We start from the raw sequence: 27,678 nt of genomic DNA, 5'->3' as shown, positions 1-27,678 counted from the left end.
ATATTATAAAGCAGCAATCAAAACTATCTGGTGCTGGCTAAGAAAAGAGTGGTGGATCCATGGGATAGATTAGGTATACAAGCCATAGTAGTCAATGACAATAGCAACCTAGTATTTGATAAACCCAAAGAAAAGACCTCAGTCTTTGGGATAAGCATTCATTATTTGACAAAAACTGCCGGGAAAACTGGAAAACAATAGGACACAAACTTAGTACTAGACAAACATTTTATATCCTATACCAACATAAGGTCAAAGTGGGTGCATGATTTAGACATAAAGGGTGACACCATAAGCAAATTAAAAGAGCAAGACTAGCAATAGTCTACCTGTCAGATATTTAGGGAAGTGAAGAATTCATGACCAAACAAGAGATAGGGAGCACTACAAAATGTAAAATAGATAATTTTGATTATATTAAAACAAGAAGGTTTTCTCCAAACAAAGCCAACGCAACCAAGATTAGAAGGAAAGCAGAAAGCTAGGAAACAATCTTTACAGCAAGTGTCTGTAATAAAGGCCTCATTTCTCAAATATATAGAGAACTGAGTCAGATTTATAAGATATAAGCCATTCCTCAATGGATAAATGGTCAAAGGATAGGAACAGGCAGTTTTCAGATGAAGAAATCAAAACTATAGGCATATGAAGAAGTGCTCTAAGTCATTTTTTATTAGAGAAATGCAAATTAAAGGAACTCTGAGGTACCACCTCACTCCTACCAGATTGGCTAATATGACAAAAAAGAAAAATGATTAATGTTGGAGAGGATGTGGGGAAAATTGGGACACTAATGCACTGTTGGTGGAGTTTTGAACTGATCCAACCATTCTGGAAAGGAATTTGGAATTATGCCCAAAGAGCTATAAGATTGTGCATATCTTTTGATCCAGCAACACCACTACTAGGTATGTGTCCCTAAGAGATCATAAAGAAAGGAAAAAGAACCTACATATGCAAACATAGTTATAGCAGCCCTTTTAATGGTGACACAATATTGGAAACTGAGGGAATGCCCATCAATTGGGGAATGGCTGAACAAGTTGTGGTATATGAATGTAATGGAATACTATTGTGCAATAAGAAATGACCAACAGGCAAATTTTAGAAAAACCTGGAAAGATTTGTATGAACTGATGCAACATGAAATGAGCAGAACCAGGAAAACATTGTACACAGGATCCACAACATTGTGTGATGATCAACTATGAATGGCTCAGCTCTTCTCAGCAGCACAATGATATAAGAGAAGTACAAAGAGCTACATGAAGGAAAATGCTATCCACATCCAGATAAAGAACTGATGGTCTCTGAATGCAGATCAAAGCATATTTTTTACTTACTTTATTCTTTTTCATGTTTTCTTTCTTCTTTCACAATTGTGACTAATACGAAAATGTGTTTTCCATGATAGCACATGTGTAGCCTATATCAAATTGCCTACCATTTTGGGAAGAGGGGAGAGAAGAGGAGGGAGGGAGGGAGGGAGAAAATTTGGAACTCAAAATCTTACAAAAAATGAATTCTAAAAATTGTCTTGACATGTAATGGAGGGGGGAAATAAAATACTATTAAAAGAAAAGAAATTGATGGAAAAGCATTTCTTTGGCCTTCTCCTCTGTTGGAGTGGCTATATTTTTTAAAGGTATTCCTTTTGGTTTTGTTGTATTCAGAGATGAAATATTTGGTCTGGCTTCTTAGACTCCCTTTGGAGCTTTTCACTTGGCTGGATACAGTGAAGTTTATCAGTCTCAGGCTGGCTAGGTCTGGATGACCTTTCCAGCTGGCCTGCTTCTGCTGGTCATGTTGACTGCCCCGGTAGATGCCTATTTCAAGATCTTTCCCCTTCTCTCCTCCCCTACTCCTTTCTCCTAGGGGCTGCTTCTGAGTCCTGGGCAAAACAAACAGAAGTTGGCTTCATCCTTTCCTCTGGTGGAGTTAATTTCCCTCCCCTTGAGCATCCTTCAAAGGCTTTCATTGGCCAGAGGCCCAGTAGGAATTGCCCAGATAGCAAGCAATCAGCTCTGATGATCTTGATCAGAGCTTTGGCCTACAATCCCCAGAGGATGATAAAAGAGAGAACAAACCCATATCTTGGCCCACCCAAGGAGGGGGGGTTCTAAAAAGGACATAGGCAGGAAAAAAATATGACTATCAAGGCCTGGTACTATGGAAAGAATGTGAGATTAGGAAGAAAGAGAGACTTGCATTCTACTTGGAGCTAATACTGGGTCAGTCATTTAATGAAGTGAAGGACCAGAACCCAGGTATTATTACTCCCATTGCACAGATGAAGAAAGTAAGGCTCAGAGGGGTTGTGAGTATTAAGTGAGCATTGGATGTAAAAGCAAAACATACCCTATAATGGTAAGGGATTATTACAATAAAATCAGTAATACAGGCCCTCTTTAATGTCCCTGTGACAACCAATCAATAAAGGTTTATTAAGCCCCTACTATGTTCCAGGTACATAAGAAACAACCCTCTTTCCCTGGCAGATTTCCTAGAACTGTTGATTGTACAGGTGAGGCTCTAATGTTTACTTCCCATCTGGAAAGAGAGCCCATCATTCCTATCCTGGTCAAACCAGTGTTCCTACTAAACACATGGGAGGAGAAAGGGAAAGCCTAGAAAACTGCCTAGAGCAGGATGATTCTGAGGGATAGAGAAAAATGGGTGAGAGTCTTCCTTACTTTCAAATGAACCAAGAATCTGGAGAAGTTATGATTTCAAACCACTATCCCTAGAAATGAGTCAGCTAGGTGATGCAGTAGATAGAGGTCCAGGCCTAGAGTTAGTAAGACCTGTCTGAATCTGGTCTTAGACACTAGTGACCCTGGGTAAGTCACTTATGTTTGCCTCTGTTTCCTCATCTGTAAAATGGGGATAATAATAGCACTTACCTCTTAGGTGATGGTTGTGAGGATCAAATAAAATTAAAGCACTTACTATAGTGCCTGACATCATAGTAAGTGTTATTTAAATGTTAGCTATGATTATTAATCAGACAAGTGGACTCTTGGGTCAAGTTCAGACTCTCTACTTTTTCTCTTGCCTGTTTTTTGCATTTCTTGGATGAAGTCTTCCCTGATTTCAGGTCCACCAACAGAATTCACTTTTTCCTGACCTCTCCTAGTTATTATGGTTGGACCAAGAACCTGGCAGTTGGTTTTACTCAATTGGGTGTTTTATCCTACATGGTCCTATTGTCCAATAGTTTCACAGGGTGTTTCTTATCTCTCCAAGGACTCTGTGAGCTCCCTGAGGGCAAGAGCTATGTAACAATTATCATTTTATCCCCCAGAAGGCCTAGGCACACTAATCCACTAAGTAAATATTTCATTGATTAGAGCTAAATTGCATTGGAGTTCAAAGAGTATTCTTAGGTTTAATTACTGAGATAATTACGTTGCTTGTCCAGTTGCCTTTGCCTAGTTGGTATAGACAATGCCTGTAAGAACAAACTCCGCTTCAGACTGAGAGTGCCTGGTCGGGTTGGTGGTAAGCTCCAAAATGCAAACATAAGCCCGCCTTTGGGAGTCTGACATACAATGGAAGGAACATTAAATATACAGTCAAAGAAGGTGGCTTTAAATCGTACCTCTGACGGCTACTACCCATGTCTTCCTTGGGACCTCAGTTTCCTCATCCATACAATGAAGAGGTTCGATTGGATTACACAGTCTCCCACGTCTGTCCAGCTCTAAAGCTGATGATTTGTAATGTAAAAGAGATGTCAAACTCCAAGCCCTGAGATTAAAATGCAATTGGGAAATACTTAATGCAAAAAAATTACATTAAAATGTAATTGGGAAATTAAGTTTAATCTACATTATAAATACAATAGAACACAAATAATATGTTGATATGTGACTTTCTAAGTCAATATGCAGCCCACTGGGATCCTTATGCACATTTTAGGAGACCCCTGTTTCTATTTGAGTTTGATACCACTGATGTAAAACTGTCTCCCACAAAAAGACAGAAAAAGAAATAAGGTTCAGAGGAGAGTTGATACAAATGGTTTGTATTAAAATTTCTACTCCTTTGCCTTGTCACCAGGTTTCTGAGGTCACTAAAAACTGATCCAAGAAGATTGCTGAGGCCAGTTCACTTGATTGTAGCTTAGTGATCATCAGTCAATCCAGAAGACACAGTGGCCCAGCAGAAAAGCTGGGTGCCATGGCTGGTAATCATGGAATGTCAGAGAAGAGAAGGACCTAGACACAGAGAACACAGATTAGAACTGATGGGGACCTTAGACTACAGAACACATAGAATGACATAGCCAGGCGATGTTCTGGTAAATGTTTAGCAGTAGGCTAATTTCCATTGTTAACATTTTCTTCATCACTTTCCTAAGACTAGAAAATCAACAAAACACTAAAGCAAGCCCTTATTTGTAGTATTTGCCCATTTTCATGGTGTAGTTGAGCACACTGAAAATTTAACTACCAGCTCTCAAAAACCAATATGCATTGGCTCCAACATTCCCCTAATCTGAACTGAATGGAATTAGAAAGTTGGATCTAGAAGGTAGCTTAAAGAACATGGAGGCCTAGAGAAGGGGAGGACAAACAATGATCTTGCCCTTTCTTTAGTGGCTCCTCTGACATTGTTGTTGTGCATCCATGACGTGATCCAGGGGTGCAGATCAGCAATTCCTAACAAGTAAAATGATCAATGGTAGTACTTGAACTCAGATCTCCCTGACTCTAAATCAATCATTTAGCAGGTTCTTACTAAAGAACCTCTATGTACTGGGTGGTATCTAGAGGTGTGTGGACAAAGTCTGTGTATCCTGGGATATTCAGACAAAAATGACCCAGCTTCTGCCTTCAATTAAACTTGCCTATAATTCATTCTATTTTCCTCCTCCTTCTCCTCCCCCTTTTCCTCCTCCTCCCCCTTCTCCTCCTGCTCCTCTTTCTTCTCCTCCTTTTCCTTCTCTTTCTTTTCCTTTTTCTCCTTCTCCTCCTCCTCCACTTCCTTCTCATCCTTCTCCTCTTCTTCTTTTCTCTCCTCCTCTTTCTTCTTTAACTTCAGTGCAATACATATTTGCTGAATGCTTACCTTCTTCACAGACCTATTTTGGGCACTAGTGGGGATTCTGAGAGGAGTAAGACATGGTTTCTGCCCTCAGGGGTTTCTGGTCTAGCTGATGAGACAGATTTCTAGTAATAGACAGATATATACACTCTTCGCCAGATGAGGGATGTAGACAGGAGTCCAAAGGAGAGAGGTCAATGTGGGCTGGAGAGGCAGGGAAAGATTTTTAGAGAGGGAAACACTGGGACTTGAGTTAGAACATTCAGAGATGTGGACAAGCAAGAGAGAAAGATGGAAACCAAACCCCAGGGAAAACAGTGAGCAAAGGCAGGATGGGAATGAAAATTGAGAGAGTATAAGGACATCATTCATAGACTTTAGAGCTGGAAGGTACATTGGAAAACAGGTAGTCCTAACTTCTTCTTTTTACAGATGAAGAACCTAAGTCCCAAAGGGAAAATGACTTGCTCAAGGTCACAAAAGTGAGTGGCAGTGCCCAGATTTGAACTCAGATTTTCTGATCCCAAATCCATTGGTTGGACCAGATTAGAAAAGTTAAAAAAAAAGTTGGATAGGTAGTGTGACAACTAGGTAAAAAAAAAGGAAAACCAAAAGCAATCCCTGTCCTTAAGTTACTTCCATTTTAGCAGAGGAGGCAAAATGTATGCCTATACAAGATATATACAGAGTATATGGAGGCACTAGCAACTGTGCGGACAAGGAAAAGTCTCCTGAAGAGCTTGAGCTTGAGCCAAAGGAAGCCAGGAATTCTAAGAGGAAGAGATGAGAAAGAAGGGCATGCCAGGAAGGAGGGACAGCCAGTGCAAAGACATGGAGGTGGGAGATAAGATTGTCATGTTGGAGGAGCAGCAAGCAGGCCAGTATGGCTGGATCATGGAGGGCATGAAGGGAAGTCAAGTATAAGGGAGCTGGGAATGTAGGAAGGGACAGGTTGTAAAGAGGTTTAAATGCCAGACAAAATACTTTATATGGTGAAGGGCCTAGAATGCCAGGCTGAGAAAACTATAACACATTCAGGTGGCTTGGCACCTTCTGCCGAGGAGATAGTTGAAGACTCCTATTCCCTTTTCCCATTTGCTCTGTGGTAGATTGTCCTTCCTTCTGCTGTCTGTGTACTCCTCCATGAGGATTACAAGCCAAGGAAAGCATCAGAGAAGCAGAGGGAGCAGTAACTGAGGCATGAGGACATGTAAAAGGAGACTGAACTTGCAGCGCGTTCAAAGTAGAAGCTTTACATGGCCAGGAGAGGAGGAGAGAGAAGGAATTTTAAAATGAGCAGCTGGCATCTGAGGGGTACACTCCTTGTCTTTGAAAAGTCTGGAGAAAGGAGCAAATTGAAAATGAATCTGGATGGGGGGGTACATTTTATCCTGTACCCCCACCAAAAGATTGCTAAAAAAATTCTTAGAGATATATTCATCCATGTAAAGTCAGCCTCTCTTACAACCTTATCCCACGGGCTCTTCAAACATTGCTCAGCCTCAAACACTGCCCACCTCTCCCTGGAGTTTTCCTGTCCCCCCAGTGGCAAACCTGATAAAGTCATTTTTTTAAGTGGAGGAGAAAAAGAGATCTGCTCCCTAGCGGGGACCCTTCATGTGCCAAGTTCCTGCCTAGAGCCAAATTTTATGGCCAAGTTATAAACCTTTGAAAATGGGATTTTTAATGAAAAAGCTGACAGACCCTTCATAATGATTCCTTGTGGAGAAGGAGCCTGTTATCTTGGCAAGGAGACAGGGATTGGGGTATATTTCAGAAAATGGGTACCTGTTTGCTACCACAAAATACTACATCCTCCCCTTCCTCCAACCCATCTCCATCTTTTTAATAAATAATTTTTAAAAGTGAGTTACCTCTATGAGGCCTTTTCTACCCCGCAAGAGGAGGGAGAGGAATACTTACTCCCTTTAAAGTACAGATGGGAAATGCGAATGTATATGCTTAAATGCTCCAGGTATGGAAACCAGTTCATTGTCAAATGAATGAGACCTTGGATTCCTAGAAGGCCCAAGTTCATTTCAATGACACATCATTTAAAAATCCTGAGCTGCTTTTCCACGTTCTCAGCTCGGAGGAGAAGGTGAGTTAGAAAAGTTCTAACAACTGTCCACTTCCTCCTCTTCCTTTTTCTTTCTTAAACTTGCAGGGAAGCTCTGTCCTATGTGTCTGATACCAGCAGGTTTGGTTCCCTGTCTCTTCTAATAGGACTAAATGAGAAGGCCCTTCCTGATGGCTCTTTGCTTGCCATCTGTTTCAGGCAGATGATTTAGTGGGCTCTGGCAGAACCTTTCAGATTCCACAGCACAGCAGTGAAAGCTGAGAAGCCCTTAAATTCTGTAAATCCTATTAAAGATTGTGTGTGTGTGTGTGTGTGTGTGTGTGTGTGTGTGTGTGTGTGTGTGTGTGTTTCTGGAGCTTAACTATCTTCCCCTAGGGAGGTGTTTAGCAGAGAGGCCAGCTTCAAGGACACCACACTAGGATATGGAGAATTTTATATCCGGAGACCCTAAAATGAGTTTGGACCCTATGATCCTAGGATTGAGATATAACTAGGATCTTTTAGCCCATCCCCTTAAATTTTCAGGTGAGGAAACTGAGGCCTAATTATGAAGGTAATTGCCAAAGGTCACACTACCAAATTATAAGAGCCAGCATTCACACCCAGGACCCATGACTCCAGATTCTGTGCTGTTTCCTCCGTACCACACTTCAGCCCTTATTTGGGTTTATGTTCCCTTACACCAAGTGGGAACATGAACAAGGTCTATGTGCTGATGAAGCCCAGGTTTTTGTGGGGACAGATGCTTGCATTATTAGAGGAATTTAATAGCATTACCTTGAAGTCCCAGAAGGGAAAGTCAGCTGTGGTCTCAGAAGAACATTTTGGGGAAAAAAAAAACAAAACAAAACCCCAAACAACCAATAGCACTGAAACTATATTATGACATTTAAGGGGTAAAGTAGGTCCCAGATAGAATCCTTCCTATTATTCACATTGATAAGTGCCCCAAGACAATTTCTGGGTCCTATCTCTAGCCCTTGCCTACAGGTATGCTGGTAAATATTTAACAACCAGTTCTCAGGAAAAAGTATGAACACATACTTTAAAATTTAATCGGCATTTTTAAATGTTTTCTCCATCACCATTTTAAGTCTAAATAATCAACAAAACAACAGATCAAGATATAATTGTAGCATTTATTGATTTCTGAGGTGTAAATGTCGCCACTGAAGATTTAATACTTCAACACTTAGGAGGGTTGGAGCTGGCTCTAGCATAGGCCGTACTTTTGTTTCTGAAGATCATGGCCATGGGCCACCGGAAACAAAGTCCTGGCCTTTCTTTTCTTGACTAAATTGTTCCATCCAAACCCACCTGGAATCCAATTCTTCTAAAAAAAGGAAAATTCCCTTTGTTTTGGAACCTTTTTTTCTTTTTAAAGGGACCCACTGATGCTGGGTACAAGGCTGTGCAGGAGCAGACAGTTTGCTGCAGGTGATTATTATTGCTTTTTCTGAGCTCCAGGATGCTAAAGGTGGTGATGATGAGTTACTCCTCTGCTACTTTTTCTAAACCAGGCAGCCTTCAGTACCAAGAATGACAGAACGAGGAGTTAGCTAAACTCTTATTGTGAGAGTTTGACTACCTTTAGAAGCTAGCAAAATCATATAGCCCCAGAGGCACACTACAGAGTGATCGTAGACTTGTAGAACATTAGAGGTAGAAGAGACCCACCTTTGAGGTCATCAGTGTACCAGAGAGGAATGAGTGTAGACATGGAATGAGAAGATCATGGGCTTTCACCCAGGGGAAAGTATTTCACATTTCTGTGTAAGTTTCCCCACCCCCAATACCTACCAGTTTCTTTATCTATACATGGGGGGTGGGAGATAGACTTAAGAATCAAATCACTAAGATAATTTCCAGTTTTAAATCTATGATCCTGGCCCAGTTTCCCAGTTCATTCTGAAATCTCTTCTGCTTGAACACTTCCAGTGTCAAGAAACTGAATGAAATAGTGTTGGACCTGGAGTTAGGAAACATGAGTTTGAATCCTGGTTCTCCCATTTGTTACTTGTACGATCAGGGTCAAGTCTCTTGACCATTCTGGGCCTCAGTATCCTGGTCTATAAAGTGAAAGTGTTTTCTTCCAGCTCTATATCTGTGACACAATAATTGTTACAGATGTGAATCTATGACCTAAGACCTCACAAGGCAAAGATTCCATTTAAAAAAAAATTATTTTATTTTTTGTTTACAGAATAAAACAATCATTTCCATAACATAGTATAATGAAAAAGATGATTGCACATTTATAATAAATTTATTATGTAAATTTCTTTTTCTTTTTTTCCTCCCCCCCTCACCCTAGCAATGGCTATCATTAGACACAAATGTTTGTGTGTATGTAAAATCATTCTTCACATACTTCTATTTATCATTTCTTTCTCTGTAGATAGTAGCTTTCTTCATATGTCCTATTTTTTGGGCAGCTCTCTTAAAGAACTCTGCTTTCTGTTGAGTTGAAATCTGCCTCCTTCTAGAGCTCCATGGAGCAGATCTATTTCCTCTTCTATGGCATAGCCATTCAATTAGTTGAAAACAACCATTATGTCCTTTTAAAGTATTCCTTTTTCCAGGCTATTTCCTGTTCCATCAATAATTTCCCTATGTGACAAGACTTTCCAGACTTCCCAGACTTCCCACCATTTTGATAGCCTCCTCTGAATGTGTTTCAGTTTGCCAATGAACCTCTAAAAATGTGGCATCCAGAGCAGTGCACCATATAGTAAGTCTAATATAGTGGTGGGACTATGATTCCCTTTGGGCTGGATACTACACTTGTAATAATTCAATCTAAGTTTGCTCTGTTGAGATCATTGTGATGTCAAGAGAAATCAAGGAAGTTCCCAGCATGTTGGATGGACCCTCTGGGTTTCCTCTGTGGAAATACAGGAACAGGAATCATACAGAATAGGCACGCTTGAATGGACAATAGTCAGTAGCACTGGAGGGTACATAAGTATTATGACCACAGTACTTGCTTTTAGTTACTCTGACACATGAGTAGATCATATGATCTTGCAATCAATTAAAGATGGTTGGAGCAATGGAGTGACTCAAGACTTTATCAATATCCCGCATCAAATGTTTCAACCATGCCAATTTGTTTTGGATTTTAGGTCCTATTACAGAGTTGAAAATGAGACTCATATATACAAAAAGGTAGGAGGGATACATGGCTTAACATCATGAGATAGTCCAACATATTTGTTTCAATGAAAGTTCTTTAAAAAAAAAACAGATCAAAGGCAAAATTTTCAATACAAACAGTCACTATTGAAGATCCCTCTTCAAAAGACTTTGCTGAGGTTAGGTCGTATAGATAATACCACCATGTGCCTTCAGTCTCAATATAAAATAAAAAAGAATATTTTTTAGGGGGTGAAGAGGAAGATTATTTGAATTTCTTTGTAAATTTTACCTTCATTTATTCATTCAACAGACATTTATTAAGCACCTAACATATGGAAGGCACTAAACTTGACCTTGGGCATACATACAGATCCTGCCCTCAAGAGCCTTCCTCCCCAGGCTGTGCTCCTGACTGTCTCTACTATAGTCCAATTCTTCATCCAGAAGCTCACTCCAGACCTGAACACATTGGAAGTACGCTTTGTTCTAGTGGTTTCTCCCTTTGATTAAATGGTTCCTTCCAGTACTTCCATTGAAGGAGGGGCTTGAAGCCAGCCATGTTTTTATTCCTCTGCAAATTGCATTCAATGTCTTGTCTTCCCTCATTAGAATGTAAACTCCTTGAGGGCAGGAACTGTCTTTCCTTCTTCTTATATTTGTATTCACAGTGCTCAGTACATAGTAAGCATAATAAATACTCCATTGACTTACTTCCAGTGGAATAGAGGAGGTATACAAATACATAAAATGAACATACCAAAGAGGTAAACAAAATGGAGAGAAAAGGTAGCTTTTAAAAATCTTAGTTTCATTGATATCCATGTCATTTCTAAATATATCCCTTCCCTTCCCTCCCCAAGTGAGCCCTCTTGTAATGAAGATTGAAAACCAGAGAGAAATAAAGCAGTTCAAGAAAAAAATAACCAATACAACACAAGTGTCTGATGTACAAGCAATGCAGTATGTCACACCATATTGTCTCTCATCTCTCCAAAGAAAGGAGGGAGGTACATTTTCCAACTTTTCTTTAGTACCAACTTCATTCATTATCATTACATAGTATTCAATGTCCTGGTTATTTTATTTTATTGTTCTTTCCATTGTTCTTTCCATTTACATTGTTGTAGTCATTATGTATATTGTTTCTCTGGTTCTACTCATGACACTCAGTAACACTTCCATAGTTGGCCCTAAAATGGGGGCTAGTGGCCCAGACATGCTAGGGGAGCATTTTCATTGGCCCTTCTCCTATGGGAAGAGTCATTATTTGCCAAGCTTCCCTCAGGAGGGGCCAATGGGAACACTCCTCACACACATTAGACTGACTGATTATCATCAGTTCATATACATCAGGAAAGATCACTTTTTCTTGGAAGGTAGAGTGGAGTGGAGGTGGGAGGAAGGTCAGGGAGGGCTTTAATGGAGCAGGAGGCACGTGAATTAGTGCTAGAAGAAAGTGAGAGTTTTCATCATAGATCAGGAACACATGATATGGCGGGCATTTGAGTCATGGAGGACAACATGAGCAAATACTCTCCATGTGAATACACAGTCCCTACTCATATACTCAATAGTTCAAAGAGCAGGTATTCTCTATCTCCATCCAACCATTGTGGGATTTTTCTCTGCAGGAAAGTCCAGTACACAGCCTTGTCAGAGATATGGGACTTTCCTATAGACATTTTATTAAGGTATTTATGTACCATCTTTCTATAGCTATCCCCTTGCATCTCCACTATAATACAGACATATGTCTATGGATACCACATGAACGTTTTCTACTAAAGAGATACTTTAACCAGCTCTGACTGTACAGTTTGTAGATTATGCATGCATAGAGAGTAGTGTTGGTGTTGGGGAAAGGAGATAGCAACAACTGATTGTTCAGTTGGCTTTTCTGCCAGAGCTTGTCAAATACATTATTAAAAAATCTATTCCGTTGAGGTGGTGGAAGCAAACATAGTCTGTTGTGTAGCTTAGCAAGAAAATCTGGAATTTCCAAGGGTTTGAGGCAAAATTCATAAAATTATTCAAAAAAGGGCTGCCTAGAGTGATGATTAAAATATTTTCTTCTATGCTTATTTGGAAGATCCAGTTTCTACATTATTAATAGCAATCATTCATATTTTCAGAGCTTTTTAAGATTTATGACATACTTTCCTCACAACTCTTATGAGGAAAATAGGAGCAGTTTTACAATGAGGAAACTGAGACTCAGAGAGGTAGTAACTTTCAAACTTGGTAGAGTTTATGCTAAGAATAGAATTATATAGAAATTTATTAACTTCTTGGCTTCTCTTTTCCACTGTCCCCTAGGATCCTTATGTAACCTCTCATGGGCGTTTCCTTTTCCAGCATTATAGATCTAAGAATTGGAAGTGACTTTAAGAGATCACTTCACCATTCCCCACCCAGCTTCTTTCCTAAACTTCAAGATCTCTAGAAACTCATTATTTTGCAAGATGAAGTAGACTCTGAATCTGATGCCTCCTCAGCACCCCCTACCCCTGGGGCTCTTCCCTCCCTCTTGTTGGAGAGGTTTGGAGGTAGACATCTGGGAGGATAATAGAGAAAAGAATAATACAAGGCTACATATGCTGGTCTGACATAGCAGCTGGGTCCTTTTTGTCTGATTCTCATACTTCCTCATACGTAAAGTCCAACCAGGAGCTTTAGCACTTCCAAGACTACAGTCTGACAGTCAATGGCTCCAAAATACCAGGGTGTACACAGTGTTATGCTTTAAACAAAGGAACTTAGTGAAATGAATGAATAAAAAAGTGTTTATTAAGTATTTCCTATATGATAATCACCATCTTAATCCCTGAGGAAACAAAAACAAAATCAAGTGCAATTCTTGACCTCAGTGAAATTTTAATAATAGAAAACAACAAACATAGTATGGGAGTGGTGGCCAGGAAGGGGTGCTTTGGATTGGAAAATTATAAGGATGGTAAATGGAGTCATAGAAGAGTAGAATGACATGCTTTCCAGTAGCAGTGGCAATACTGATTCAATTATGTTTCCAGAACTGGAAAGGGGGTAGGGGGTTAAAGGAGAACATGGAGGATACAAGACGTAGAAGTGTAGGGACAGGAGTAAAACAAAAAATGGTTGGAGCAGTGGGCCTGATATAGTGGGCCACTATAGTGCTGGAGTGTAGTGCCTTAAAGGAAAATGGTCCCTACAATGACTTTCTCAAATTTACCAATCTAGGGACAACAAATCCCAGGCTCCTCTGGATATAACAATCAGACATAAGTCTAAGAGGAATGCACACTCATATACAATTTCTTTTGTGTGTCTAGGCTATTTCTGTCTGTAGTCCCTCCTTCTTCCTCTGGCCAAACTATCTCAACAAATATTTCCTAAAAGAGAAAGAAATCTGGAACTCAAACTTGGGCCCATCATCCTCTTGCGTGCTGTGTATTCTCCAAAAGACTAAAGGGCTTATTAAGTCCATGGGGTCCATCCTCTTAGCCATGAGGTTGATGAAACATCAAAAGCCCAGATGATATAGAAAACAGTCAGCACTCAACTAGAATGAATAAATAACCTATTTAATTAGATGCCCATGGCCCTGATAGGTTCCTTGGCAATCACCATGATGAAAACACAATGTGGGACTTGGGCTCAATAGTGACTTTATGATCGTATTAGACAGGTTTTAAAAAGTATGGAGAATCATGGAACTGATTATCTGCTCTTTGATAGATGAGCTGATGAAAACACTGTATAACTTATTGAATTTGATGCTAATAGAACAAGATTATGGGCCTGCAAATGCAATGCTTCAGTCCCAGAGTAAGTACTTTGAAAGGAAAATGGGCAATCCATGTTTGGTCCTTGAGCAGGCTACTAGGACTGTGGGTCAATCCGTGGAAACTTCATGTCTTGAACTGGTCCACCTGTAGCAGCTGTATGGGGTTGGTCCTTGGTTACTTTCTCCTCCTTTAGTCTGATGGGGAAAGAGCACTACCCTATACAGAAGATCTGAATTTAAGGCTTCTCTCTATCACTTTATGTGCCTTGGGCAAATCCCTTCTCCTCCCTGGACCTTAGTTTCCTCCTTTGTAAAATTAGGGGATGAATGGTTCCTAAGACCCTTTTTAGCTATGATTATCTATAATCCTATGACCTCAAAGATAAAATATAAACTTCTTTATTTGACTTGTAAAACCCTTTACAACTTGACTCCAACCTACCTTTCCAGCCTCCCCTTCATGTGCTCCATAGTCCAGCCAAATTGGCCCTCTACATATAATCTCACATCTTTGTGTTTTTGCACAGGCTCTTCTTACTCATGCCTGGAAACCTCACTTCTATTCCTTAGAATCCTTAGTTTCTTTCAAAATTCAATTCAATTAACATCTTCTTTTGAAGACTTTCCCAATTTCCTTACTTGCTAGTGTTTCCAGCCTTACCAATTACCTTGTATATATTTTGTATACACTTTTCTTTCTTTCTTGGGGTTAAGTGACTTGCCCAGGATCACACAACTAGTAAGTGTCAAGTGCTTGGTCTGAGATCGGATTTGAACTCAGGTCCTCCTGACTTCAGGGCCGGTGCTCTATTTACTGCCCTTTTTGCATACCCTTTTACACTTACAAGTTGTCTTCACTGATCCACAGTAAGCTCCTTGAAGGCAGAGACTATTTCTTTTTTAGTCTTTAAATCTCCAGTGCCTAATCATATTTCCTGGCACTTAATAATTACCTAAATTAGTTTGTGGGGCTGATTTATTGATGGTATTTGGTTTTATTTATTTTTATGGGTTTTTTTCCATTTTTTTCTATACTCTTTTAAAGAGAGATATCCCACACCCCTTAACCCCAATTAATGTAACTAACAAGATGTTCTAAGACCTGATACCTTTATCAGGTAAGAACATCTCTATGAATCCATCAATCAATTAATCAAGCAAAGATGCAAACTAGGTGAAAATGGAATGAAATCACATGATGCTGCACAGGAAATGCCCTTGGTTGGTTAAATCACTTCAGTTGAGTCTTCCGGGGTTTGAGTAGAAAAGTGTGTCAATTCAGAATCTGGTATTCCAATAGCAAGCCAGCTTAGCTGTGGAACAGCTCCAGGCAAGCCCCAGAGAATAAATCTCTTGGGGAAAATCATTCTTGGGGAAAAGAGTCTCTATCTGTCCCCTACTCTTCCACCTTAACTAGAGGATGACACCATTGGCGTCAGTAGCAGTGTCCCTGGAACTATGAAGACTATGAAGTAGCAGCAGCATCTGCATCAGGAGATGAGGACAGACTAGACACACAGATGAAAGACTGCTACAGAACCTGACCCCTTCCTCAAAAACCTGGGAACGGCCTTGATTCTGATTTTTTCCAAAGCACAAAGTGAAAATGTACCCACAGGTTCCATTGAAATCACCAAATCCTGAGATCAGTCTCTTCTAAGACCCTAGTGGACTCTTACCCCCTGCTATGACCCAAACTCATTGGTGCTTCGGTTTCCAACTCCAAAGTGTAACCAAAGGCTTATCTTTAAAGAGCAGATGGCCTGAGCTATCATTTTTTATTAAAGTCAGCCTGTCTGAATATAAAAGCAAGGAATCTCTTCACTGCAGCCAGAATCCACTATTTTAAATACATTTCTGTAGTCCCTTTGCTGTCCAAAGGCAAAGGTTTGGCTATTTTTCTAGCTTCAACAACTAAGAATTAAAGAGATACAGAATGTTAGAACTGGACAAGAATCAGGTGACTACACTTTGACTCCATTTGTCACCAAATCACTTCAGATAAATGAGTTCTCTGTGACTTAGTTTTCTCATCAATTAAGCAATCTAGAAACATATTAAGGGTCTATTATAACATACACAAACTACACTAGGTTCTGGGGATTTAAAGACAAAAATAAACAGTCCCTACTCTTAACAAGCTTCTAATTATCTATAAGTAGCCCTCCCTTTTTACTTAGACACATCAGAAGGACAAATGAGATACAAAAATTAAATGTGTACCGAGCCAGGAAGAAGGCCAATGCTACATATATAAAAAGCAGGTTTATGAGAGTCTAACTAGGGCTGCAAGGAAATACAGAGGAGAAAAAAAATTGCATTAGGTCTGAGGCTGAAATAGCCAGTTCACTTTCTGAAAATAGTCTGCTCTTAAAAAGCCAGCCAGGAGACTAGGGCTGCGCCTACTCTTGGGTTTCAAGGTCAGATTGATCTGAACACTGATCCATCTTTTCTTCAAAGCCTTGGCGCTTTCTTGTATGGGAACTCAATGCCTTTTCATCAGGCAGAGATAATAACAAGGGGAAGATTCAGTGGTTACCTGGACAGGTAAACCTTCCTGGAAGAGAACTCATTTTAGACTCACAATGAGATCTAAAAAGGACCCTGTCAAGCTACTCTGGCTAATTTATTCAACAATCTTCCTTTCACTTGCTGGGTTGCTCTTTGAAAGACTTTCTTGAAAGCCTAAGATGACATTATACCTCCCTGTCAGACCTCACGTTTTGCTAACCTATCACCTTAGTACAGTAAGCTTCCCCTGAGGTGGGTTTCCTATTTAGGGAACTCAGAGAAAAACTGAAACTGTGATGCAGTCTATAAGAAAAGGAGCTCAAAGAATTTGCAATTATTTCATTCTGAGGGGTCTGATTTGGGGTTATAGAAGGAGGGAAGAATAACTAAAATGATCATGTTCAGTTTAGCTTTCTATTTCCAAGTCAAATGGTTTGTATGTTTAATTATGGGCTTCTGCCTTGATTGGGGTCATGATCACAGAAGTGTTTATGTTGACCCCATCTCTCTCATGAAACTCAAACGTTCTTTCCTAGGAGTACTCCTCCTTAGGATGCTGAATGGAAGGAATATATTGAATGCAGTAAGCACTTTGTAAATGTTCATTAAACTTGAAACAATCCATGAATTTCCTAATTGTTCTTCTCTCACAGATGCTCATGGAACCATAGGATTATAGAATTTAAAGCTGAATGAGAACTTAGGACTCATCATATCCAACTCCCTTATTTAATAGAATAGGAAACTGCATGAGGTAGTTGGCTACTTGTGACTTCCCCTCTCTGAGTCTCAGTTTCCTCCTCTGTAAAAAGGAGAGAGTCGGACAAGATGTCCTACCTACTCTGAAAATCTGTCATCCTGAATCCCAGAAAGAACATGCCAATTTTCCCCCTCACAGGTCTAAGGACATGATGCTTCATTCTCTTCCCCTCACTTAAAGCCAGTTCTGATGATGGTCAAAAGATAGATTCATTCCAGGGAGCTGGACTCAGAGCAGGTGTTTTCTAGGCAATATCAGAACAGATCTAGAGGCTGCTCTATCAAGATATATTCCTTTTTTTTTGTTAGGCAATTGAGGTTAAGTGACTTGCCCAGGGTCACACAGCTAATAAGTGTTGTGTTTAGTCTGAGGCCAGATTTGAACTCAGGTCCTCCAGACTTCAGGGCCGGGTGCTCTGTCCACTGCACCACCTAGCTGCCCTTAGGATATACTCCTTAGATGATACTTCTACACATTTGTGTTATTATGGAGAAAGGCAAAATTAATCTGCTATCTTTCCTGAGGATGAATAGCACTTTAAGGCTCACTGATGATACCTGGCTGAGGTATCATCAAAATGTAGTAGAGCCTCGTAATGATACTGGTACCAGAAAATAAAGTAAGACTTGTATATTTGAATATTATTATACTTATCATCACTATGAACTCATACCTATAGCACGTCAACAATCAAGTATTTTCTTCACATTATCCTTGTGAGGTAGGTAGTACAAGTGTTATTGCTACCATTTTACAGGTAAGGAAACTGATACCTAGAGAAAATAATAACATCTTAGAGTCAAGAGGTCATTTTAGTTTAACAAATAATAAATCCTGTCCAAAATATCCCCAATAATAATCTAACCTCCACTTAAATACTTTCAGTGATAGGAAACTCATCATAACACTTCATTCAATAATTTTCAGTTTTCTTGGCAAAGATACTGGAGTGGTTTGTCATTTCTTTTTCTAGCTCACTTTACAGGTGAGGAACTGAGGCAGACAGAGTTAAGTGACTTGGTCAGGGTTACTTATACAGCTAGTAAGTGTCTGAGGCTAGATTTGAACTCAGGAATATGAGTCTTTCTGACTCCAGGCCCAATGCCCTACGCACTATGGAGCCCCATAGCTGCCCCCATCATCTCCCTAGTGTAACCCATTCTATTTTTGGATTGTTGTTGTTTGTCCTTCATTCTCCAAGAGGACCAATGATATCAAGAAGGTGATGTCATGACTTGCAAATGAATTGGATTTAAGTGAGGCAGGGATATGCAAAGTCACCAGCCTCACTCTCTCTTCCAGAGCCACCTGGGTCTATTGGCAAGATCTAGATTAGGGTAACTGGAGATGGCCCCAGGTGCAGTGGGAGACCTTGGCCTTTTTAAGCTAAGGTCTTTCCCAGGTCTCAGTTTGTCTAAGGCAGGGGTGGGGAACCTTCAACCTGCCACATGTGGCCTTCTAGGTCCTCAAGTGCAGCCCTTTGACTTAATCCAAACTTCACAGAACAAATTTTCTTGTTCTGTAAAACTTGGACTCAGTCAAAAGGCTGCATCCAAGGACCTAGAATGCCACATATGGCCTCCAGGCTGCAGGTTCCACACCCCTGGTGTAAGGCAATGCCCAATCAGTGATTAAGGCTAGGTAAGAAATGAGGCAAAGAATGGCCTCTTTTACCTAGTCAAAAAAAAATCAACCTGGGAGGGGAAGAAGCTCAGAGTTTCTGGCCAAAATAGAAACAATTGCTATTTACACTCACTCTGAGACATCAGAACCCTAACAATGACCAAGTGAGCACCTTGGGCTGGGACCTCTTGTTGGCCAATCAATGAGAGCTAAAGTGGAGGATATTCTTTGTGTTGATAATAGATCTGCTAGAACAGAGGTGAAGCCACTTGCTCATTGTCATGCAGCTAACCAATGTCAAAATTAGGACTTGAACTCAAGTCTTCTAGTACAAACCTTCCATATGCAGTCTTCCCTATTAAAATGTGAGCTCTTTGAGATCAGGGACCATCTTGCTTTTCTATTTGTATCTCCAGTGCTTAGCATAAAGTTTTGCATACAGTAAATGTTTTTTCTTTCATTCATTCATTTGTTCATTCATTCATTCATTCTCTCCTTCCTTGCTTACTTCCTTCTTTCCTTCCTGCCTTCATTCTTTTATTCTTGCATTCCTATTTACTGAATACTACTATATATCCTAGGAAGTATAATTTGACTCTCAGACTCATTGGATGCAAACTCCAGAGAGAGGCTTTATAATGGGGTTAGACTACAACAAAATCTTGGGACTTTAAGAGTATCTTTCTCCTGACTCTTTCATAGGATTTTGAGCTGGAAGGGATCTTGAGTATCATATGGTCTAATTTTATAGATGAGGAAACTGAGTCTTAGAGAGGTGAAGTGACTCACCTGTCACACTCTATTAAGTAATAGTCTTCTGACCCCAAAGCCAGTGCTACTTTTTCACTATAACTCTTTTTACCATCATGTCACACCAATTGTACTTCCAATTTTCTTTTTCTCAAGCCCCAAACACTTTACCCAGAAGACTGTTATCTGACACGAATTCTCGCAATTTCCCTCCTACATTCCTCTAAACCTCTCAGTGCCCTTGCCCATTCTCCTGCCCCTCAGGTCACAGAAGAAGAGGCAATACTCTACTTTGTCAAAGCTAATCCCTCTCCCAGAATCCTTATCTCTATTCCCTCCAGTCTTTTACCAGCATCTGGCTTCATTGGGTAAGCCCTCTCTTTATCATGCACCTTCAATCTCTCCCTCTCTACTGGATCTTTTTTCTTTTCAGCCTGAAAACTTGCTTTTGTCTCCCCTATCAAGAAATAACTACTATGAATCCCACTCCCTTCAGAGAATCAGAACTCTCAGAGCACTCTAAGACTATCCTAGAAACCTAGATGGGAGGAGAATCACACAGAAAGGAGATGGTAATGTTGAGGTTTAGGGGTGCTGGGACCCCAAAATAGCGACATGTGGGTCCTGTCTGAATGAAATTGACCCAAGCCTTCTTTCAGCCAAAGACAAGGTTTATTAAAGATCTGTCATATTGGCCAGACTGTTAAGGAATCTGAACTTTTGTGATGATCATATTGACAAGTGGGCTAGATTAAATCTCAGCCCCTGGCCAGATTTTAAGAAGTTGAGCACCTTAATGGAAACAAGATGGATCTTATATACAGAAAGACTGTGGGAGGGGTCTAGGAGTGGACAAGTAGTCTGAGGTGACTGTGAGGAGGTATATTGGGAGGATCTGGATGGGAGTGGCCAGTAAGCTAGGGTAACTGTGTGGTAATAGAATGCCAGGGTCCTGGAACATGTGGCCAAGAGAGAATGGAATCTAGATAGGATTAAGGGTGGGAAGTGGCCTGGGGTGATAACAGAACAGAATTGGGAGATTGGACTTAGCCACAATGAAGGGCCAGTTGAGTGGATTATAGCCTCAGGTGAATACCTGAGACTTGACCATATGGAAAAGTCCAGGGCTTTTCCTTTTTGGGATCCAAATCCCAAAGACATGGTCTTTTCCTTTTAGGGGTTCAGATCTCATCCCCACAAGTGAAATTGATAATAATAGCAATGATGATAATGATAATTAGTATTTATATAGTGTTCTAAGATTTACAAAGCACTTTATATCTCATGTTGCCCTCATAATAACCCTGAAAGGTAGGTACTTTTATTATTCCCATTTTATAGATGAGGAAACTGAGGTACATAGAGATTAAATGATTTGCTCAGGGTCACATAGCTAGAAAATGTCTGAAACCATATTTGAATTCTGATCTTCCTGACACCAAGACCAGCTTTATCCATTTTGACACCTAGCTGATCCTGGATCATCTATTAGAAAGAGAACTCCCCCTTGCCTGAAATTCCTGGTTCTCCACACTCCATTGCAGTTCCTTCCCCCAAAATATGCACTGACCAAGTTCAGCCTTGCAACTACTCAACCCCTTGCTGGTTTTGGCATATCTCCAGGAACTGAAAATGTCATAGGTCAAGAAAGGACCAAAAAGTTAAGACCTACTAAAGGTCTGCTCAACTCTGCATCTTTTGGAACCTAGTAACAGCATATTCATATTCATTTTTCTTCTGCCAATCAAGTCATCAGAGAGTCGTCAAATATTTCATTTAGATAAATTATAGATCTGATTGAGCAATTAAAGTCAGAGGCCTGGAATCCTTAATGGAAGAGAGACTTGAGTTGGAACAAAAGTAGGAATGCTTATTCATGTTGGGTGCTAGGCCAGTGTAGACATGGATAGAATTTAGAATTTTTAGAATTCAGAATCAGGGAAAGACAGAGAGGCTCTATTTGGGAACAGGAGACAAAGACTAAGGTTGAACCATTATTTTGTCTCTAGTCAGTCAAAGACAATTTCTTTGTGCTCACATGAATTAAAACACAGTGATGGGGGTAGGGGTAGAGAACATGCATGCATTGGAAAGAGTCCCAGATTTGGAGTCAGAAGAATTGGGCTTGAGTCCTGGCTTTGCTACTTACTAGTTAGCTATAGGATCCCATTCAGGTCATCTAACCTGTCAGAGCCTCTTCTAAAAAATAGGGAGAATACTTTTCTACTTCACAGAGTCATAATAAGGAAAATACTTTGTAATGGCAGAATAGGGATAGGTACTGGGTCTATGAGTTCAATAGTTTAGGGTACTCCCATTGGGAAACCTCCTTCTACCAATGTTGATTGACAGTTTGTAAACAGCAACACCAATAGAATATTGACATTAGAGAAAAGCAAACCAAAAAGAAATGGGAAGGTAGGGCCCCACCATGGTCTTGGCCTTGCTACCTAGCTTCTTTTCATGGCATCCTGAATTATGCCAAAGGAGTGTCCTTAGTCAAACTATCAAGCTGATTCATTTTCCCCATAGGTATCCTTTTGCCATTTCCCTAACAGCAATACTTCTTTTCTCTCTCCAAGTGTCTTCATCTCTTGAATTCCAGGCAACTGTTCCTAGCCACAGCTTGTTTTTAGCTACCAGTCTACTAATCCTCCCTTGAGGCTGACTTAGGTGCGATTTAGAAGCTATGCAACTATGATGCTTAAAATATGACTACTGGTATGTTAGTACCCTAACCCTCTCAGTCCCAACCTCCATATAAGTTAGGCTGGTTTTTCCTTTAAAAGTATTGAAAGTGTCCTCAAGATCCTATTGACTTGGGCTGTTGGCATCAATTTCTGCTTTCTTAAGTACAAACAGCCATAAGAAGTTCCAGGCTGGCTCTGATGCTAGGCTGGGACCATCATGGGCAACTCAGAGGCAGGGAATCTTTGCTCAGTTGAATCAATTTGAGATGTCCTTGGTACCCATCCTTTTTGAATCTCCTTTCCATGGTATGTCTATGTAAATCTCCTTTAGCTATCTGTTTAATGACCTATGAGTGTCTCATTTCATTCTAATATCTGGACATCAACTACAGAGGAATGCCCTGGTTCAGCTCTAGCCCACAGCAACCAAGAGTTCAATCAAAAATTTTTTTCAACAAACCAAAACTGATTTTTTTGTCCCTCCCACCCTCTATAATTGAAAAATTAAACTAAAAACAAAATGCTTGTAATAAATATGTATAGTTAAGCTTTTAAAACCTTTCTTTATGAACCTCTCCCCTTTGAGATCAGAGATCATGTTTTGCTTATTACTAAAGTCTCCCTAAATCTACCCTTCTTTTTACTCCTGCCTTTCACCTCATCCTGTTTTCCTGTTGAACTGAAGATATTTCTATCCCAAACTCTGTGTGTGTGTGTGTGTGTGTGTACATGTGGGTGTGTGTTCTATTCTCCTGTGACCATTTCAGATGAAAGCAATATTACAGTTCCACATTTGCATAGACTTTTATTTGTGCCCCACAATTATGTAAGATAATGAGTTTCCTCCACATTTCCTCTCCAATTCTTCCCTCCCCTACCTTTTTTTCTTTCAACATCATCAAAACAAAACAAAATCACTCCCAGTCCTGTCTTATTTGACTCCATGTATGATGGCTGCTGATGACATTAGGGTTCTGAGGGGATATTTGTGTCATCTTCTTCCATTAGAATGCAAGCAATGCACCCTTATTGAGTCCTTTTTGATTGCTTACGTGTATTTGCCTTTTATGTTTGTCTTTACTCCTGTGTTTTTAATTCAGAGTCTATACTCAGCTCTGATTTTTTCATCAGGAATGCTTAGAAGCCCTAGTTCATTAAAAATCCATTTCCCCCCCTCATAGCATGATACTCAGTTTTTCTGGGTAAATTATTCTTGATTTTAAGACTATCTGTTTTGCCTTCTGGAATATGGTAGTCCATGTTCTCCACTCTTTTTTTATGTTAGCTGCTAAATCTTTTGTGATTTTTATCTGTGGTTCCTCAGAACCTGGATTTTCTTTCTGACAACTCACAATGTCTTTTTGTTGGTTGGTTGGTGTCTCAGCCCCTGTTAGCTAATCCAGATGGTCCAGCAGGTTCAGAGCGATTACATTGTTAGCCTAGTCTATTCTAGGTCCAGGGCTGAGTCCATTCCCATTCTGGATGACCCCATACTACTGGTCCAGTTCCAGAGGCTTAGGGGTTAAGTCTGCGATCCTGGCCCCCTCTTGTTCTATGCTACCTGATCTGGCCATCTGCCTGTAAGTCAAATTTATGATCATAAGCTGAAAAGATAACCCACTGTGGTTTTTCTTTTTATTTTCCATCACTATTCAGTCTGGCATTGTTCTTAGATCTTTGCTGGAGTTGTTATGGGAGGAGCTAAGAAGCTCTAGATTTTGGTGATTGTTTCCTGAAACTTCTTTCAGGAGGTAATCACGAGATTCTTTCTATTTTTATTTTGCCATTTTTTTTAATAACATGTTTAGACAGTTTTCTTGAAATATAATATTCATGCTTTTTTTTTTTGTTATGGCTTTCAGGCAATCCAATGATTCTTAAATGCTCTCTGCTTGATGTGTTTTCTGGTTCAGTTGTTTTAGATATGATACTTATATTTTCAATCTTTTCTATTAAAAGAAACATTTCTTGTTGCCTCATGAATCATGAATTGCTGTTTGTTCCATTCTATTTTTTAAGGAGTCTGTTACTTGGGTAAAATTTTGTACCTCTTATGTTAAGCTATTAATCCTCTTTTTAAGTCTTTCCTCTAATACTCTTGGTTCTTTTTCAATTCTTTTCTCTATTGTTCTCTTTTCATTTATTTCATTTTAAACTCTTTTTTTGTCAAATCTTATCTCATTTCTTCAATGAATTCTAACTGATCTTATATGCCCCAGCTGTGTTTTTCTCTGAATTTTTTTTGCAGTGGTTTTGTAGTTATTCTCCTCTTTGGGTTTGTGTCTTGGGTGTCTAGGGCACCATAAAAGGTCTTGATTTTTTGGTTTGTTTGTTATTCATTCCTCCAGCCTCATTTCCTGAATTGATGCTGTGTGTTAGAGCCAGGCTCACTGCACTTCTGGTAGGATTGTAATGGCTTTGTATAGTCCTAGCTTGTCTTATCTGAGGTCGTCACTACTACGTTCTTCAGGTATTGAGTAGTATGTTCTTCCAGGATCACTGAGGCACTTGGGGAACTGTGAACTTTCAGATGGCTCTGTGTGTCTACATCAAGGGCACAGTCTGATCATTTCTCTCCTGGTTTTTCCAGACTCCAGATTCTAGCTTGAAACTGGACAACATAACTGCAAACTTGCCCCTGGGTGGTTCTCCAGTAAATAATAGTTGGTCTCAGCCCCTGTTAGCTAATCTAGATGGTCCAGCAGGTTCAGAGCGATTACATTGTTAGCCTAGTCTATTCTAGGTCCAGGGCTGAGTCCATTCCCATTCTGGATGACCCCATACTACTGGTCCAGTTCCAGAGGCTTAGGGGTTAAGCCTGTGATCCTGGCCCCCTCTTATTCTATGCTACCTGATCTGGCCATCTGCCTATAAGTCAAATTTATGATCATAAGCTGAAAAGATAACCCACTGTGGTTTTTCTTTTTATTTTCCATCACTATTCAGTCTGGCATTGTTCTTAGATCTTTGCTGGAGTTGTTATGGGAGGAGCTAGGCTGTAATGCTTCATGCTACTCTAATATCTTGTCTGGTTTTAAGCAAGGAACTCTTGAAGGCAATAAAAAACCTTAAAACTCCAAAGGACCAAAACTACATGGTGGAATATGGAAGGCACAGGGAGAAATCATTTGAGTTCTACCTGGAGTCCATTCAAAGGACAACACGTAGACATCTACCTACTTCTTTTATGTATAAAGGCACCCCAGCACTAGTCTGAGCAGAGGTGGAAAATGCCTTCTACTCCATCATTCTGAGCTTCAGAGTTAATTGTGTAATGAAAAGCATACCAGACAGATTAAGAAAAACTGGGTTCCAACCCAGTCTCTATTTACATGCCTTGTAATTTGAGGCAAATTACTTAGCATTTTTAAGCATCAGTTTCATCATCTGTAAAAGGGGGACAAAAATGTTCATACTACTTACCTCACAGACTGTCATAATTACTCATTTCATAGTGCTGTGCAACTGTAAAGCACTAATACATGAGTTATTGTTATTATTCATTTCTAATGCACACAAGGTAATAAAACTGGCTTCTACTGCACATAAATAATCTGTACAGTAGAAAGGGCACTAGCTTTAGAATCAGAAGACCTGATGTGGTACCCCCTAGGCCAGTTGCAACTTCCTGTGGCCTTAATTTTTCCCATTTATAAACTGATCATGTTGAGCTAGATGTGTGCTATAGCAGAAAGACCTTGAGTAAGCCACTTTAAAATTTCTGGGCCTCAGTTTTCTCATTTGCAAAATGAGGTGTTTTGACTATATGACCTTGAAGTTCACTTCCATTTCTAAATCTTTGATCCATTTACTAAGTCCTTACCATAGGCTCAGCACTATGCTAGATCCTAACATAGGAGAATTCTTATCCTCAAGGAGTTTACATTCTGAGGAATATCATATATATGCATTTTAGTATATATAAAATATATATATTTTTAGTATATATAAAATAAATACAGTTCATCCTCATTATTCATGGAATCTATATTTGTGAATTTGCCTATTCACTAAAATTTATTTCTAACCCCAAAATAAATTCTCACAGTACTTTCAAAGTCATTTGTGGACATTCACAGAGCAGTGAAAAATTTGAATCACCCAATACATGTTTCTGGCTGAGGGTGAACAAGGTGATTCCACCTTCTTGTTACTCATACTGTAAAGAAGTATCCTTTATGTAATTTATTTAGTGCCATGTTTTTTGCATTTTGGTGCTTTTTGTTAATAATTTCACGGTCCCTAAGCAGAGTGCTAAAGTGCAGCCTAGTGTCCCTAAGCACAAGGAGGCTGTGATGTGTCTTCTGGAGAAAATACATGTGTTAGATAAGCTTCATTCAGGCATGTTGTGCTGTTGGCCCTGACTTCAATGTTAATGAATCAATAATATAGTATGTCCAGAAAAAAGAAGAGGAAGTTCACCTAATTTAGGTATAATTAGTTATTTGTAAGAAATACATACACATATGTGTACATGTATACATAATAAGGTGTCTTTAAACAGAAACACATATAAAACAAGGTTGTGTTGATCAGTTGATAAAAATGTTGTGACCAGAGACTCTCAGGAACCTAACCCTGTATTTCCCCTGGGAGCAATGGTTCAGTGTTTGTTAATTGAGTGTTTGTGGAGACTTTATAGAACATAACTACTATGAACGATGAGAATCGACTGTACAAGGTAATTTTGGTGAAGAGGCAATAGCAGTTGGAGGGGGGATGGAAATCAGGAAAGGCCTCATGTAGGGGGCTTTAGCTGAACTTTGAAGAAAACTCGGGAGTCTAAGGGGCACAGGTGAGGAAGGAACACAATCCAGGAATGGGGGCCATCTTGTATAAATAGAGATGAATGATGGATTGCTGTATTGTAAGAAGGCCGATTTGGCTGGTCTGAAGAGTACTTAAGAGGGAGTAATATATAATACGCCTAGAAAGGTGAGCTAGTGCCAGGTTGTGAGGGGCCTCAAATGCCAAACAGAGGAGTGTGTCTTTGCTTCTATCTACTAGCACTAATAAGGAGCCACTGGAATTTGTCAAGCAAAGGGAGCATGATCAGATCTGTCCTTTAGGAATGTCACATTAGCAGCTGTGTGGAGGAGGGATAAGGGAGGAAAGAGGTGAGGCAGGGAGACCAATTGAAGCTTGTTGCAATAGTCCAAGCAAGAGGTGAAAGAGGCCCCAGACTAGGGTGGTGGCTCTAATTGTACGCCCTATTACCTGAACCACATGACGAAGAGCTCTACCAGGTCAGGGAGCATAGACTCCTATCTAGGATCTGATTGACTCATAGGCCCAGCAGTTTCCCATAACTTAG

General features: G+C 39.9%; 1 long non-coding RNA gene across 1 annotated transcript in view; it reads right to left on the bottom strand.

Annotated features, from left to right (window-relative positions):
* Nucleotides 1-3,816: 3,816 nt before the first annotated feature.
* Nucleotides 3,817-27,678, bottom strand: part of LOC114032757 — a 35,929-nt gene continuing 12,067 nt past the window's right edge. The window contains exons 2-3 of the long non-coding RNA XR_003567868.1: nucleotides 17,975-18,074; nucleotides 3,817-4,220 (exon numbers count right to left, since the gene is read on the bottom strand). This is a non-coding gene — a long non-coding RNA (uncharacterized LOC114032757). The remainder of the gene's footprint in view (nucleotides 4,221-17,974; nucleotides 18,075-27,678) is intronic.

The sequence above is a fragment of the Vombatus ursinus genome, unplaced genomic scaffold (genome assembly GCF_900497805.2).
Source record: "Vombatus ursinus unplaced genomic scaffold, bare-nosed wombat genome assembly UNPS02000580.1, whole genome shotgun sequence".
Lineage (NCBI taxonomy): Eukaryota > Metazoa > Chordata > Mammalia > Diprotodontia > Vombatidae > Vombatus > Vombatus ursinus.
The sequence above is the reverse complement of the archived record's forward strand: the minus strand, read 5'-3'. Positions and strand labels throughout refer to the sequence as shown.